The sequence below is a fragment of the Oncorhynchus nerka genome, linkage group LG9b, assembly GCF_034236695.1.
Source record: "Oncorhynchus nerka isolate Pitt River linkage group LG9b, Oner_Uvic_2.0, whole genome shotgun sequence".
Taxonomy (NCBI): domain Eukaryota; kingdom Metazoa; phylum Chordata; class Actinopteri; order Salmoniformes; family Salmonidae; genus Oncorhynchus; species Oncorhynchus nerka.
Window position 1 is genome coordinate 1 of NC_088424.1, and position 17,111 is coordinate 17,111.

Consider the following 17,111-nt stretch of genomic DNA (forward strand, 5'->3'; position numbering starts at 1 on the left):
AACCTGTATCTTTCATATAGATGGTCATCAGGGAAGGCCAGTGGGTCCAACCGGTCCCTGAAGACCCTTTCTCGCCTGAAGGCTCTCCTCAGCACAAGTGCTTCTTCATCCACCACATCTCGCACGAATGGGCATGCCATTGTCAGAGCAGAAAGGAACACACAATTTTGGGCCTTCATATAGGCTAGTGGCCACACCTGGTGCTGGGGGGGTGGGCAAAAGAGGGCGATGCCTTATAACGATGACTTGGTTGTACTGATTGCTGGGAAAATAAAAAAAACCTTAGATGCCACCGTCCTGTGTGCTCACAATAAGAGCTCATATGTCATGGCTCACTTGACTTTACGAGAATATACCTAATTTTTATTTTGAGCTGTGTCATCTTCTTGGAGCTGGGGGAGGAAAGAAAAATAATGATTAATACATTTGTGTTACAGTTAGCATACAGTGTACATTGAAGGCATATCTCACCAGTTTCCTAATTGTCCTCTTTTTTATTTCGGACTCCAGTGCAAGATTTTCCATCTTTTTCTTCTTGTACTGAATGTCTATGTCTGCCAGTTCTATTTGGCGCAGGAGGTGGTTGCCATACAACTTTCTGATAGCTTGTGAGCTCTGTGAACACAATACAATTAGCGCAGCTGGAATTTGGCAGGATGTGGTGTCCTTTTATTAATACGCACTATGTTGCCAGGCTGGTTTTCCCACTGTATAGCATCTGGGTCCTGTAAAAGAAATTCGATTTTTTGATTTTGATGAGGACTCCTCACCATTGTAGAGTAAATAGTACTTTCACAGTCTTAACATGATACCTCATGCCTTCTGGAATCCAGAGAGATGGTCTCCTCCTCATCATCGTCTCCATCATGTGCTGTTGCACTGGGGCCTTCACCCTATCACATTTAATCGGATTCATATTGAAGCTAGTAGACAAGACATGCCAGGCCTACAGTATGCCTTTGATGGAGTACTCACTGGATCAGCATCGTCTGGTGCTTGTGCTGGTGGCTCTAACAGGAACACAGTGCTGCCAGGCAATAGGTAAACCAAAGTCAGACAGTCCAAATTGATTCAATATGAATGTGGTTGTATCCCATGTACATTTACATTTACATTTAAGTCATTTAGCAGACTCTCTTATCCAGAGCGACTTACAAATTGGTGCTTTCACCTTATGTAGAGATGGAAGGACATACCTTGAATGAAGCGGGTGGCATCTTGGGAGGAACCTATGCTCGTCTCTTTCCCCCCAGGGATCCCCTCTAAGACGGGCCTGCCTTTATTTAGCTCCAAGGCCATGTCCTCTGCTGGGGTAAGGTCAGCCTTTGGTGACCCACCACCCGTGCCTTGTCTGTGGGTATTCTTTTTCACTGCTAAAACAGTACAGACAATGTGTGAGCAGGCACCTTCTGGGTACAATATATGCTTGTGCTTTGTTAAATATTAGTCAGGGACCATACCATTCTGCAGAATGTTCTTGTATTTGATTTTGACCTGCTGCCATGTCCGTTTTGGCCCGTTCATGTTTAATCTACACACACACACATTTAATGGAGTCACACTGCAAAAAATTACTTGGTATTTTTGTCTTGTTTTCAGTAAAAATATCAAAAAATGTATCATAGCTTTATACAGTGTGATGGAGTTACTTTACACAATTTCACTCATATCTGCAGTGCATTTCAATTAAAAATTTAACCGTTTCATAATTACAGTACAACTGCATTTTTGGAGATGTGAATTAAATATTTGAATTGTAATTGTGATGTTTCAGCGGAGCGGTGAGTGTGTAATTGTGCACTACTTACGCATTCAGGCGGTCTGCAATACTTTGCCACGCTTTTTCTCTTTGCTTTATCACTGTGGCGGTGTTGCCTTTCTTCTTAATTATATCTTTTACCTCCTCGTATGCCTCCATGAGGATTTGTGCTTCCGACGGGGAAAAGTACGCGGCTCTAGTTGCCATGGTAAATCAGTTAATCTGTGATCTGTGGCGGGGTCTATTTGAGTGAGCCGTGAGCGCGCACCTATCCAGGATTGGTTTCACCTGGCTTAATGAATCCGTGTCTGCTCATCCTGGCTTGGTCTTTGTGCAACCAATTAAGCCTGGACGCACATGTTTTGGCTTCATTGAGCTCAGCTGAGTCATTTATCCCGGATGTCTTAATTCTACTTTTGTGCAACAGGCCCCTGGGTGGAAGGCACCAACAATGTTTTCAATCAAATTGGCTTACAATAGCCTACAGACCCTGGTTCGATTTCAGGCTGTATCACAATAGAGTGGCGCACATTTGGCCCAGCATCGTTAGGGTTTGGCCGGGGTAGGCCGTCATTGTAAATAAGAGTTTGTTCTTAACGGACTTGCCTAATTAAATAAAAAAACAAAAATACCAGGAGAATAAGGTTCTTTCCAGTGACACCTGGGAAACTCCCAACACTGCAGATATGTGACAAATGACTAAATGCAGTCTTTCTACAAAAAGTTGATAAGTGGTTATCATATATGAGCTGATATAAAACCTGAATGTGACTGTTTCAGTAACAATTTCAATATATCTTACTGTGTGTGAACGTTTCACAGCTTCTATACCTCCTATGTCCAGCAGATGGAGACATTGTACAACAATGAAACAACATTCAATGGGTCAGTCACATTGATATGCTTTGACTTTTATTTAATGTCATTTCATTTACAAATAGTAATGCAAAGATACTAAGACAGAAGCCTTCACACAAGAAAAATACATTAGGTACGATTTGAGTAGAAGCTTAACATCCGTTATTTAGCACATAATATAGCCAACTTGGATTTTTTTGGCCTGCTTTCTCCCTTTTATATAAAAGCACAATTTAGAGAACAAGAGTTGATCCATTCATTTTAAAAGGGCCAGCTCAACAAAAGTACAGGATTGCCAAACTGCTGCTGAATTCTAGGATTTGCATATTTGATGAGCATAACTGTGTCCTGTTGCTGTGAGTACAGAAGGTGTAGTATCCAGACATTGCAGTCAAATGCATGTGCAACGTTCAAGTAAATCGTACTCTAAAGGAAAATACATTATATTACAATTTAGCTGCCGTTGTATGAAGAAAGGACCACTAGAGTGGGTCATCCCCCATTAAATGCACATAGAGGATTTGCAGTTGTCTTTTTGTGGGAACTATTGAATGATCAAACAATTACGGTCTGTCTGATTCGTTTACCCTTTCAACATGTATTGCTTCTAACCAATTAAACATTTATATTCTGATATTGAGATCTGCATTTTATCCTACTGGAGATGAAGGAGAAAGGAAACCACACACTGCTCTTGATAGTATCACTGATCTTTAATAAGCTTTAGGTATCAGCCTCATGGCCTTCGTCAGAGCTTACGGGAGATGCTTTGGGTGAACAGGTTTTAGTCACATGGTTAAATTATATATATATATATATATATATATATATATAAATACATTTAAAACTTTTATTTAACTAGGCAAGTCAGTTATCACATCAAGCCTTTTTGAGTCATTAGGGGTTATTTTGTCATTCATTACCATGGAGAAAGAGTTTCTAAGTGCTTCCGCTAGGATTATTTTCAGCAGTGGTGGCAACATTATCGGGGGAGGTGGGTGGGTATGTTTTTTAAGGCCCTCTACTTGGCCGCAGAGATAAAATTGCCGCTTTAAAGCTAATTTCCTGCAATTCTACACATTTTGTCATGGTGCTGTGAGAAGAAAAATGCAGTTTTAAAGCTAATTTACTGCAATTCTACACATTTTACCATGACTTATGCCATGTTCTTATAATGTTTGAGTCACTCAGATAGTATAACAAAATGAATGGGGGCCCCATGCCATGCCATTTTTGGAATTTTAGATTCTCCCTGACTGTCTAGTTTTTATTTTAGTGTTAGTTTTCAAAGATGATCTCATTTAAAAAATATATAGCCTCATGACCTTTTCTATATACTTTATATCTGGTTTTGGTCATTTAAGTTTACACTGAAAACATTACCATCCCGAAAAGCAAAAAATGTTGCCTTGCCGTCAACGATTTAGCAGCAGCGGCCTGCCACCGTTAAATTAATGTAGGATAAACACTGAGAGTTACCTCAAGGTATCAAGCAGGAAAAGTCAGTCACATGTCAATCTTTATGCGGTAGGTTATGCAGCAAGAAACAAACTGTTAAGATAAAGCAGATTGTGGTTTCCTCGTAAATATTCTCATTTTCTAAATGTAAACAATTCATAGACAAGTGCACTGTTATAAATGGATGTAATTCTCAAATCTAACAAAACTAAAACTTGGAGATACAGTGGGAAAGTGGAGTATTTAACTCTAAACCTTTGACAGAAACAAATTTTAGTAAATGACAGATAAACAAAGTGCTCTAAACAAGTGCATTACTTGAACATTAAAAACAAGAGTTAAAGGGATGATTTATGAACTTCGGTTTCCTTAATGGTTCACCCGTTGCATGTAAAAAACCAACAATAGTATGATAACTCATCTGACAACACGGGGGAATTAAGGTAAAATAGCAACTCGCACATTTAACGGCTTACAGCAGCGGTTCGTTTTTTTTGTTGCCGTAGCACTACACAGCTGATTCAAATAATTAAAGCTGGATGATTAGTTGATTTTAATCAGATGTGTAGTGCTAGGGCACCCTTTTGGGGTGCCGGGGACGGAGTTTGGGAAACGCTGGTTCATAGCCTGTGAGAGAAAGCAACGGCTGACTTTTCCATTCACTCAAAACAACTTAGCACATAGCCATCACTTACACACTCACTCTCTGTAAAAGGGAACATACAAATCACATTTCTAAATATTTATATTATTGGAAGTATATACATCTTTATATATCTTGTTAAAAACTGGTAAATACAGTTGTTATTTTCCCTATCCTTTGCAACTATTTAGCCTGGATCTCTGTCAGTTTCAGAATTGGACAGCTCCATTGTCACAGCCATGACTTAAGGGAAGCTGTCAATTGCCGGGCAGTTAAAACTTTGAGATGACCATGTTTGGCTATGTAATACCTGTCTGGTGTCAAAAGGGAAGCTAATGGGTTTACAGTATCTTGTGTGGGTGGCAAGGGCCCAGTTTATATTCCCCCAAATTCCTCCTTATTTATATCAATTACATGAACCTACACACACAAAAAACATCAAAACTTGCTCCATTCTTTGTAAACGGTTGCTTCTGTAAACGTTTGAGTGTAAACCATTATAATAGCTGAATATTAGTGCAAAAATGGTGGCAGTAATAATAGACGTATCAAATCAGTCAGATTTACTACATAAACACAGAAAACATTGTTTTAAAGAAAATACCATTTAGAGTTTGGATCAGTCTGAAAAACTTTAGATTTTCTGACTTAGAAGTATCGGTTAGACAGAACAGAAGAACAGAGCCACAATGACATAGCGCAGCACATGACTCTCAGTGCATATAACAACAATTTTCACTTTTGACATATCACAAAAACATTTATACCGAAAAGCAATATAAACAGCCAGTCTACGCACTCGACAAAAATAATACACTTCAGTGGGCATCATCTCTAGCTCATAAGCACATATAAGATCAAATATATAAGCACGTACCAACAAATTGCATCTACATGTGCATAAAAGGCTGATAACAAAAATCTGTTGCTTTTGGATTGACAATCCAGTTTGTGTGTGAGGCCTTGCCACTGTTCGAATCAAAAACAAAGACAATTTACCAAACAAGGAAAACATAACATTAAACCACATTTAAACAAAGGTCTATTCCACTTTTCTTCCTTAGTCTACAATTAATATTTTGCATTAAAAAAAAAAACAATAAAACCAAGCTGAACTAGAAAAGTACATTTCCTGAAGAAAATGTGGTGTGCATGCCATTTTATTTGATGCAATTGTATATAGTTATAGTTGAATTAAGTTCTAAAGAATTGGAATTTATACACATTTGCATAAAATAAATCACCAACATTAACTCTTAAACCATAAATCACGTGAACATGTGAAAGTTGATTTAGTACCTCTAGCTTTAATGGTTTAAGAGTTACTGTTGGCAATTTATTTCATGCAAATGTGTGCAAATGTATTTAATTCAGGTATAAATAATATCACAAATATTTTCAAAAGCAATATAAGTTGGGGTAGTCTTCACATTTGGAAATTGGTTTCGTCTTAATAGCTTAAGTTGTTTAAGTACTAGAGCGAGCGGAAGAAATCAAATAATGAGGAGTATGTAAAAGTAAAGTGTCACAAAACGGAACAAAACAAAAGTAAAAACCAAGCGCTAAACATCAGAAGACGACATTGAATTCAAAACAGTTCTCGTTTTCAGATCTATAACCGATAATGTTTTGCATGCTTGGCCAGCTGACACTGAACCAACAGATCCTTTAAGGAACTCCCTTGTATCTATCTATGGTAAATGGTGATGCTGCATGTATTAACTGTAAACATTGTGAAATATGATGGAACAAGAGGATTCACTAACATATGAGACAAGCATTTAGTTAAACCTTTCAAATAACAAACTCCAACATAGCACAAAGGCACCATAATTTGTGTGCACTCACAATGCATTATACTTTCTGCTACTGTATGAGCTGCACATTAAAGATGCGTTATAAAAGTTTAGTATAATTTCAGCCAGTAGTTTAGAAAGTAGTGCTCACAAGCCAAAAAGGGTCACCAAAAATTGTGCACAATGATATGTTATGTCCTGCAAAAATAAAATAAAACCAAAACCAGGCTTTGAAAGGATTCCCTCATTTCTCCACAGGTGACCCCATTTTGACATAATCGCACCACTAGTGGTATTTCTTTCAGGTGAATTTACACACCTGGTTCTGTGGCTAGCAAATTACACAGTTAAATAGTGTATATTCTATGATAATAATGGGGATTGTTTATATACTCTTTGCACAACAAGATGACTGTTCTTACTCCTGTCCATGACAAATTGTAATATTAAAGTGTGATTTACCACAGCACCCCTTGATGCATCAATGGTGGTACATCCAATGGCTTCCCTATTTCATGCTTACTTCTCCCTGCATGAATTATACTCAAAGCTATATAGCTTGAAAACATGTCCAGCTGTATCTGTTGTGCAGTGAGAAATCTATCCAAAAATACAAAGTTTATAAAAATCACCTCTTTTATATAGACAATACACATATGCTTTTCAAAAATACTTTTTTTTTTTTTTTTTTTTAAACAAAAGGCAAGTTTGACCGAATACAGGGGAAAACAAGTCCAGTGCACATAACAGTCGCTCAGAGGGGGGTGAAACAAACACCAGGGTTCAATGTTCTAATGTTGTAAGTAAAGTGCAAAAAAAAAATAATCTGGATAATGTCATGGCTACATCCAAAGGAATTACTCACAAGAAAAGCTCACTTGACATTGACTACTAACAGGTAAACTGTATAGCCGACATCTACAACATCACTGAAATTCTGACACTATACATCTAGAAAAGCTGGTGGGAAAACTGATGGACTTTTCCAATGACAATGAGTGGGAAACGATTGACAAGTACACACACACACACAAATATTCAATATGAGAAAGACATTAACAGTACTGAACCAAACTCCAAATCGCATGCCACGTCCCTTGGATTTTGAAGTGAAACACCAATGTGGTCGATGCTGAGGTTCATATGAAGATGTTGAGATTATGATAGTACTCTATGGCGATGTGATGAAATACATTCTGGTGGCAGAAATGCTGTTCTAATAGAGGCAGTTGAATCATGAAATCATCAACTTTCAGCAGTAAAAATAATCAACCTCAGACACATCCATGGGAGTCACATATAGGGGTTAATGTTCTTATATATGCAGCGTAATCCTCAAGTTTCTCTTTTGTCATGCTTTTTTACCGTTTCTGCCAAAGCCAACGTGCAAAATATATAATTTGCATTCTCATCTGTGAAGTGGAAGACCCAAACTAAAATGTTCAACAAAAAGTAGCGAATGAAACATGTCAAAATGCTTATTTTCTTTGCTGAAAAAGCTATAAAAATGGTACCGTACAAATAAGCATGGTAGGTACTTAGTTTAGATACTTGCTTAAGCCTATTAGATTGCTAATAACTGTCTTCAATCAATTAATTTGTTCTGCATAGATACCATAAGCAAAATCCAATTTTAAAAAAGACAACTAATTTAAACAAAACATCAATTACCAGGGAGCGAAATGTAAGGTTACTTAGCGTAATCACGGTTCTAGGATAAGATGAGTGAGGTCACTCCGTATGTATGGGTATGTCTCCATTGGTTGTAGTCAATAAGGAACTCCTATCACACAACATCTGTCGTAGACAGACAGGAGCGACAGCCAATAGACTCTGCTCCTTTATAAGGCGCTGACGCCCCCTCCTGCGTTACTTGTACAAGTATACGTTCTTCCATACGCAGATTGTGTGAAGGGCAACGAGCTAAGTGACCTCAGTCATCATCATAAAACCAGGGTTAAGTAACGTCACATTCTATTTAAAATAATCGTTCGATCACTCAGTATGGGATTTAGCCAACTCCTGTAGGGCTCGTACACTCTCCAGGTAGTCTAGACAGAATCAACTCTCAGATGTGCTGACTCGAAGCGAGATCGGTAAAATGTATGGAGGAATAATATCCCAGAAATATCTCTGAACAGAGATACCTTCTTAAACCATGCCCGTGACGCAGCCACACCTCTGGTGGAATGAACTCTGATGCCCTCCAGAGGTAGTCACCCCTTGCTGTTATATGCCTTATAATAGCCTCCACTTGGATAAATGCCTGGTCGAGAAATGGGTCTCCCTACATTAGGGAAGTCCTTTCAGGGCTCTCATCCTGTCCACGTAGAAGCACAAAATATGTGGAGCACAAGCAGTGGAAACAATATTCCTCCATGGAGAAATATGTGGTGGGTGAAAAGCCAACGGCTCTAAAGAGATCTGATAAAGCCCTACTAATCTTTAAGCACAAAAAAAATGATTTATGTTGAAATAACCGTGGATAACCCCAGGGCAAGGAACAAGCACTCGTGGTGAAACTAACAGTGCGTGCAGCTCACTCACCCGCTTTGTGGATACAAATGGCCAAGTAAAGCGGTATTAAATGAGATAAACTAATTTCCACGCTTTCCAGCGGCTGTGAAAATGACTCTCAAGCACCCTAGATGTTCCAGGGTGGGACTATCTGCTTGGTCACTGGTCGTAGGCGAAGTCCGCCTGCCTGTGGCTGCTGTACTGGAACCCAAGTGAGAACGGCAGGGCCCGAAACAGGGCCATAGGGCTGGAGATGTTGGTGCGTCTAGAGGGAGGCTTCCCTCGTCATATTGCTCTAGCACCCATGTATACCATCTGGTGACAGCCAGGCCTACCAACAGTGTGGAGGCTAGACGTCTGAATCAGTCTTGGTTTTAAGAGTGCAATACAGAGGAACAGAGCAGGGCGATCTGCCACCGAGGCATAAGCTTAGGAAACACACGCATGTTGTGTTCCAATGGTGCCTTGGTCACCATCCCATATCTAGTACCAATGTAACGAACAGCAGGACATGGAGGCCAGCCCGGGTCAGTGGTGTGGGATGTGCATGATGCCCAACGGTGCTATGGCTTTAGCTAGCAGCAATGGTGAAGCGTGCCTGCTGTCTCTAAAAGTCTGGGAACCAGTCTGCCAGATGAAAATGGCGAACGTGCCCTAGCAGTTGTGAGTCGTCAATGCAGTCAAATCCCTCTATAGTAGGATAGGATAGAAATGACGTTGAAGGACAGTTAACTAAGTGGATGGAGAACTTTAGTGACCAGCCCAAGGGATTTGTACCTGCCTACTATAACTCGTCCCCTCTCTCTCCATCGCTCGCTAGCCCTCTATGAAAGATGCAAGTGTTTGTGTTCTCGGAAGTACAGCAACTAATCAGTCTCCTCCGTTCCAGAAATTACTGAATCGAATCTCGACACTCAGAAATGGGAGTCGACACTCAAGGAGTCATAGAATCAACCATTCTAGAGTCGACTCTCCACCACTACATCATCGTCGCCATCAACAGTTGGAAAAATGTCAGAGAAAGACAAGCGACAGCAACCAAGTCCTGTATGGCAATACCTTGAGAAGATAAATGAGAAGGAAATGCAAACTTTGGGAGGCGGAATTGAGGTACAGCAATGTATCGAGGTACAGCAATGTTAGTAGAGGTGCAATGCTTAACCATCTGAAAGGGACACACCTTGAGACCCAAACCATTGCGCAGCTGCATTGTGAATACATGGAATGTATGCATTTTTATTATTGTTTTTTAACAGACAATCACAAAAAAATGGGCATTTAAACTGTATGATTTTTTCCCCTCCAATTTGTCAGATCCCTAATCTGAGCAGCCCCTCTGCTGCACCCTCCTTATTGCTTGTTTTCCTATGAAGGAGAACAAAGCAGGTAGTAGTCCAAATGCAAAGTACAAGGAAGAGGCAGAATAGCACTGCAGGCTTAAAGGATAGCTGTCCGGGGCCTAGTCCGACAGCACCTGCTCCCCTCCTCCTTTTTCAAGAACCAAGAAGCAAATACACTATGTTCCCTGGCTCTAATAAAAGGATGTGGCAATAGAGACGAATTCCCGAAAGCCACCGAAAAGTGAAGACATTGGGGCTGATGCCTGCCGTTCCTAAGCAACCCTGTACATCACCCGGGGGAGACTGTGCATGTGCAACAATCTTTCCCAGCCAGTAGGGGTGCATGCTATAGGTGCCGAGACCCTCGTTCGCCTGAGGCAAGGATGCCCTCTAGCAGCGCAAACAAGGTGTCAACTCTTTCATTATAATAAATTAGCTCTGTGCTGTTGGCGAAGGGCCTGGATGTAACAGAAAAAGGTTATAAAAGAGGTATAGTGCACGGGGACGGCGCTTGATGACAACTGGTATACTGCCGTCCTGCTCCTTTCTGACCTAAGCAGTATGGAGGGAGAGCAAACACATCGTCTTCTGGCCCTGGCTGGAACAACATAGCCAGGGGGGGGAGCTATGAATGGGGCGGCACTCGGGGGGTGAGGTGCGGATCTCACTGTTAACGAGGCCAAAGATAAGTCCCTGTGTAGTAGATGGGGAAAACAAACGTAGTAGCATTTCTCACAGGGTGGGGAGATAAGTCTACACTGAACTGGAGAGAGGGTAGGGCAGGGAGCTTCTAGTGTGTCTACATGGGTGCGAACAAAATAGAGTCACTGGCCATCCTGGCCACCAGTGGGCTTTAGGAGGGCGGAATTTTGCTGTGACTGCATCGAAGGATTGTTAACCTCCAGGCTTTCTCTGGTTCTGGGGCTTCGCCTGTGTATGGACAGTCGGCTGCGTAGCCAGGGACCCGAGTTCCTTATGGCTTATCCGTTGTCCCCTTCTAAACATCCCCACGTGGCTTTTTGATGCAGGACCCAGCGAGCTGCCACATGGGCCGAGTTGGTGGGGGTTACAGGAGTTCGGGGGCCCTCTTTCCTACATGTTGAGTAATGAGTGGGCCCCCTCCCTCCTCGTGGGTATGAAACGATGCGTTGCTGCATAGAGGATAGGGCTCTAGAAAAGCAGAGGCACCCCTCCTTCGTTATGCAGGAAATCATCTTCTGCCAAATGGGGGCAGGGCCGGACATATGTGAGCTGTGCCGTTTTTCTCTGCTGCTGGCCTCTAGGCCGTCCCCACTGGCAGCGTTAAAGAGTGTCACGCTAAGGATCACAATCACCTTAGACCCACCACAATTTGCATACCACCCCAACAGATCCACGAACCACACAATCGCCATTGCACACCGCCCTATCCCACCTGAACAAGAGGAATACGCAGGTAAGAATGCTGGTCACTGACTACAGCTCAGCCTTCCACAGCATAGTGCCCTCTATGCTCATCACTAGACAGCTGAGACAGCACGCCCCCATCCACATCAACGGGGTCGCAGTGGAGAGGGTCAAAAGCTTCAAGTTCCTCTGTGTGCACATCACTGAGGAACTAAAATGGTCCCTTAACACCGACAGCATGGTGAAGAAGACGCAACAGAGCCTCTCCAACCTCAGGAGGCGGAATAAATTAGTCTTGGCCCCTGATACCCTCACAAACTTCTACAGATGCACCATTGAGCGTATTCTGTCGGGCTGTATCACCCCATGGTACAACTATACCACCCGCAGTCTAAGGACTCTCCAGAGGGTGGTACGGTCATCCCAATGCTTCACCAGGGGCACACTGCCTGCCCTCCAGGACATCTACAGCACACTGTCACAGGAAGGCCAAGATCATCAAGGACCTCAGCCACCATCATCAAGGACCTCAGCCACTGTCCCAGCATCAAAGCTGGGACAGGCCATCTGACTGTTAAAACAGTCATCACTAGCCGGCTACCACCCGCTACTCTACCCGGCACCTTAGAAACTGCTGCTCTATGTACATAGAGATATTGAACACTATTTTACCACTGTATATGTATCTACTGTATTTGTTACAAATTCCCTGCCGGTGACTTATCAGCACCACACAACCCTAAGCTGCACACTCCACTCCCCTTCCCCCACGACCGGAGCCTGAGAGTCTAGGGGTACCATAAACCTGCCTCTCTAACCTGTGTGACCTTTGCCCTGATAGGTTGCTAGGGAGGTTCCTAGGGGGCTGGATATATGCCTATCCTCTTGACTCTGCAGGTCACACAATACTTGCAGTCTCCCTCAAGTGGCAGAGAGAAACAGTCTGTCTCTGCCCATCAACAACTGGACTCACTCATATCTCTGGACTTGTGGGATTTTGTGCGTGCCCAAAGTGAGTTGTGTGACATTTATATATTGTTCTTAATAGTTAGTTGTTACTATTGTTGTATTGTCATATGTGCAGGTAGCATATACATTTTCATCCTTCCCTTTAATAGTCTTGTTGCTCTACTTGTGCTATCAGTTATAGTATTGTGTACAGTGTATTCATTACCTGTCTCTCAACCACTACCATTCCACTACCTTTCCCACGTTCATCCCCATGTCCATTCCCATCTTCCTGTGAATGATTATTTATATTCTGAACTTTGACATTGCTCGTTCTGATAATGCTCATTCTGTTGTCTTAATTTCTTTTAAATTTTTGATTATGTGTGCATTGTTATTGTATTGCTAGATATTTCTGCATTGTTGGAGCTAGAAACATAAGCATTTCGCTGCACCTGTGATAACATTGCAAAAGAGTGTGTGCGCGACCAACTTCGATTTGATTTTGATTTATAGAAAAAAAACAGGCTCTGTGGCACTTTGGCAAGTGGGACAAAGAGCAATATATTTCTGGAGGTGCTGTAAGCATCGGGTGGGGACAGTGCTTGTTGGTGACTGAATTCTACCCGCCCAGCCTCAGCTTGAACCTGAACCAAGGGGAGAGCTTAGCTTGGAGGGCACTTGTGCCCGGTTACAACTAGCAACAGCTAGCCTGTCTTTGCCATCTTGTGGACCGGATCATAGAATTGGGACCAGTTCAAACAGTAAGTACAAATAAACTGGGTGCTAGACTAAGTATGTATGAGGGTTAGGCTAGTAATATCCAGGCGGTAGTTAGCTAGCTAGTTGGTGTTTGTCGGGATGGCTGGTAGGATAGCTTAAGCTAGCATTGACCGGTTCTCGGTTCATGCCATACAATACTTGCAGTAATGAGGATGGTCGAGAGCTGTCTGGGCATGTTACCCGGGTTAATCGTTTGCTAGACGACGTTAAGCCATGAGGTTCTCATAATTGGTATTAGCTAGCCAGTGTTCACCCAGTTGCTTACTCTTCTGGCTATAGCTAGCACCATGCTAGCCGAGAAGAGCTGTGTTACTCTTCGGTCTGGAAAGCCTCTTTTGACCATAGTACTGTGCGGTGTAAACGGTCAGTTTTAGCAATAACTAGCTAGTAATTCCAGGAATTTGAGTGCATGGCTTAGTTCGCCCAGCACAAGGAAATACAGTAGCCATAACTCCGGAAGAAATTGTTTTGTCAGCCGGGTTAGACATGTTACTCAAAGCCTGCCTGACCATGGAGTACTTACAGTTCAGCTAGCTAGTAGTAACCCGGTGGGCTAAATGCCTAGCTGTAGTTAGCACTCTGTTAGCTTGAGAGGTTGACTCTCTACAGGCTGAAAATATCCCACGACTGCAGTACCGAGAGGCAAGACCGGTCAGCGTATCCAGCGAGGGGAAATAATGCTACCCAGTGGAGCTAGCTCTGAGCGTGTACTGGCCGACGTTAGCTATGGAGCTAGTCCTGGCTTTAGCTAGCTAGCGTTCGACAGGAAAACCCTGGGCTGTGTGTGTGCTGCTGATGCTTAGCTGTGTAGCTAGAAGTTCTGTCGGTAGCTAGCTGGAGTTCACCTCGTGGGTTAGTTGAAATAAAATATCTAATGCACAAGTAGCAACTACAAGGGCATCAGAAATGTGATACCTCGGCTCTTTCTGTCCATTTCTATTTGGCTGACAAGTGAAATACAGTACCACCTCAAATATGAAAAGCAAAATGGTAACAAGTGAAAAGCAGTGGATAACAACGTAAGTTGTGATAAACCTCCCCTAGTTGTGCTCAACTTGGTCCTCTTCTCACACTAGTGCCAATGTGATTCAGGCCATCGGAAAAGAAACGGTGATGCTTGATACGTTTACACTTCACTACTTAAGAGTCTAAACAAGTTGCACAACAACCTGCATTTTTTTTAAAGGAGAGTTGAGATAATAGTCTTCCATATCATGTGCTCTTACAGGGCAGAATCTTATCATTCACAGTGATTCGTTCAGATATAATTTTTTATCTTGTTTGCATCTGAAAACCAGCTACCATTGGTGGCATATTACAGCTGAAATGTCATTTCATGGATAAATTGCCAAAGTGATGCTAGGCTGCCATCCTTTTTTAAATTTATCTACAAACAGGATTCTGAGCGATTTTTCAAGGTTTGTTAAACTGGAATTTAGGTTTTACTTCAGCTGTTCTGGAAAATCATAAGCTAAAGGGGAGGGTTATAACTCCTAGTTGTTCAACTAAGTAAACCGCTTAGATGTTGACCAGCACTAAAACATGTTGTACAAATTTGATGGATTGAAATTAAAATGACAAGTTCGGAAGGGAACCTAAAGTAAAATACTGGTCAACTTCGGGGCAAAAATCAGACCACCAATAAATACAACTAGTGTGAGTTAGACAGCGAGGTTAAGGGCACTGATGGAAATGTGACTGGCAAGATTTACCATGAGAGGGCGGTTCTGAAAAGCAGATGAGTGATTATATGAGCCAAGACATGCTAATCTAGTATGGCAGGTGAGAGAAAGATAAACAGTTTCCCCTGCAGACATGATTTGAATCAGTTAATGTCTTCAAATGGGAGGCAAGACCAATGTAGTGGTTAGCCCCTACTGTTTTCGTTCTTTACAAAAACCAAAGCATCCAACAGAAAGGCCAGCAGGATGCATGTGTAAAAAAAAAGAAAAGGTTAAGGGATGAAGAATGGTAAGCACAAACTAGTCACAGCAGGACCATAAGCTCAATATCCACCAAACATGACAATGTTGCCATCAATCTTTCCCATTCTGAAGAGAGAAAGCAAACTGTGTCGACCATTTCTTGACAAACTAATTTCCCTACTACCACACTATCCCATAGCTCTTAGAAAGGGGCTGCTGGTGAAGGGAGGTGGGATGAACACACTTCACAGCTGGGGCCTCGCCTTGGGCTCCCACACCCCAAAAGTAGCCCTCTCCCCTCAGACACAAGCCCTCAACACCTCAGGCCGGGTTTCACCAACGCAGTCGGTGACTTTGGCAGCAGCTCTACAGCCGGTCAATCCGAAAGGCGTCTTCAGTGGCAGGGTCAGTGAGGACCATGTCAGGGTCATTGAGCATGTGCAGCCCGTCCAGGGTCAGCGGGTCGATCTTCAGCTCGTCTAGGGGAAACTGAGAGTCCGCATCGAAGCTGATGTCAGCTGACAGAGAGCTAGAAGACAACCCCTTGGACAATCTGGGTGGAGACTCTCCTGTGGCTAAAACAGACATGGGTAGAGAGATGAGGAGAGGTCAGAGTCTTCCAGTTGCATTTACTCCACATAAAGAACATGATCTCATTAAATATTTCAAGGAATAGCCAATAACAACAGGTGCCAAGCAAAATCAAATCCAAATAAATGCAGAAAGCCTCTACTTTTAATGACCTTAGCTAAAGTTAGGAATGAAGGTACAGTCATGACTGCAATTATTTGCACCCTTGATAAAGATGAGCAAAAAATTCTACAAATACTGAGCTATATTCTATGCTCCGGAAAAAATATTTTGTTTAAAAATAACATTTTTCTCAAAAAGATAGGAGTGATAATTATTGGCACCCCTGTTTTCAATACTCCAGCACCCTCCCCTTCAGAGGATAAGAGCACAGAGCCTTTTTCAAAAATGTTTTGTGAGATTGGAGAACACATTGGGAGGGATCTTAGATCATTCCTTCATACAGAATCTTTCTAGATTCTTGATATTCTTTTTCTGTGCTTATGGACTGCCCTCTTCAATTCAAACCACAGGTTTCCAATGTGGTTAAAGTCCAGAGAGAGATGTTGATTTTGTGGTCAATTAACCATTTCTTTGTGGATTTTGATGTGTGCTTGGGATTATTGTCTTGCTGGAAGATCCACATGCGGCTAAGTTTCAGCCTCCTGGCAGAGGAAACCAGGTTTTTGGCTAAAATGATGGTACTGAGGAATGTTCATGATGCCGTTGACCTTAAAGGCCCAAGGAAGCAAAATAGCCACGTAAAAAAAATAGAAGATTCTGTATTTTACAGTAGGTATGGGGTTCTTTCATCATTCTTTCGACGACTGGTCACCAAAGAGCTCTATTTCCATGTCATCCAACAAATGTAAAAGCCTATAGTTTGCTAAACAGCATTGGCACTTGGATGGAACTGCTGACGGATGAGTTCAACAAGGCTCCCGCTTGCGGCGAACATGTTACTTAAGTAACAATTTCTGTTGAACAATTTAAATGAACAACAAATCTTACGGTGAAGCCACAAACGGCTACTTTTTGTGTGGATTACTGTGGCTTTTTAACAGCAATATTCTAACTTCCAATTACTTTGCTATTCTTACTACATGTAATAGAAACCATATGTCAGAA

The 17,111-nt window shown here is 42.0% G+C and overlaps 1 long non-coding RNA gene and 1 pseudogene across 1 annotated transcript; both read right to left on the bottom strand.

Annotated features, from left to right (window-relative positions):
• Positions 1-474: 474 nt before the first annotated feature.
• On the bottom strand, positions 475-2,030 carry LOC135565767 (uncharacterized). Its single transcript, XR_010461843.1, has 5 exons — positions 1,461-2,030; positions 1,197-1,373; positions 976-1,027; positions 813-893; positions 475-725 (listed from the first exon to the last, which is right to left on the bottom strand). It is a non-coding gene; the product is annotated as an uncharacterized LOC135565767 (long non-coding RNA).
• A 619-nt stretch (positions 2,031-2,649) lies between these two features.
• LOC115114218 (CREB-regulated transcription coactivator 1-like) overlaps positions 2,650-17,111 on the bottom strand; it is a 46,964-nt pseudogene continuing 32,502 nt past the window's right edge.